We start from the raw sequence: 1019 nt of genomic DNA on the forward strand, positions 1-1019 counted from the left end.
AAATGACTCCAGCCTATTTCTCCAGCTTTGCCCCTACAGCTCCCTCTGTCGGAAATGTCAGTTCCCCCTTTCTACATGCCCAAGCCCTTTTTATCTTTCAAGACCCAGATCAAAAGCCAACTCTCCCCCAGAATATTTCTCAAGATTCCCCCAGGACAAAAGGATGATTCCTCCCTTTTTCAAATTTCCACATCATTTTATCCATGCTAGCCCACAACTGATTTATAAAAATATCACATTTGGTCTTAAATAACAGTTACTTGTGCACAACTTGTTTCCCCTAATACATGGTTTACTCCTTAGGAACAGATGTCATGTCTTCATGTCTCTGAAACCCTTGAATTATTTAAGAAGGAATTTGTCACATAGGATTTCAAAAAATATCAATGAGTGAATGTAAGTTTTAGTGTCTATAAGCATCTTAGATGCACAGAAAGGTAGAAGAGGTTTGTGGCAGACTACTTTTGTGTTGGGTAGAAGGAGCAATTATGGGGTGTGGCCAGAGGGAATGACTCTATAGGTGGGAAACAAGAGAAATATTGTGGGCTTAGCACTGTAACCACGAATACTTGCCACAGTGCAAGTTTATTACTCAATATTAGAAGAGCAATGAAATTTTCTACTCTGGGTCACGCAGCTGATGCAAGTTATAAAGAATCTGCCTGCCAGTGTAGGAGACCCAAGAGACACAGGTTCCATCTTTGAGTTGGGAAGGTCTCCTGGAGTAGGAAATGGCAACCAGCTCTAGTATTCTTGCCTGGAAAATCCCACGGACAAAGAAGCCCAGCAGACTGCGGTACACAGCATTGCAAGAGTGGGACACAACTTAGCGACTTAACATGCACACATATTCTGGGCAAACATGCCCTCTATTTCAGTCCCTGTCTTAGTAAGTGTTTTATTATGCATCCTATTTAAATAAAATACTCATAAAATCTCAGGACTGAAAAGGACACATTCTATGTTTGAGTAGCTTGAATGACATCCCTGTTAAGTAGTCATCCATTCTCTGTGGGGAT

Source organism: Bison bison, unplaced genomic scaffold, assembly GCF_000754665.1.
Source record: "Bison bison bison isolate TAMUID 2011002044 unplaced genomic scaffold, Bison_UMD1.0 scf7180017864307, whole genome shotgun sequence".
NCBI lineage: Eukaryota > Metazoa > Chordata > Mammalia > Artiodactyla > Bovidae > Bison > Bison bison.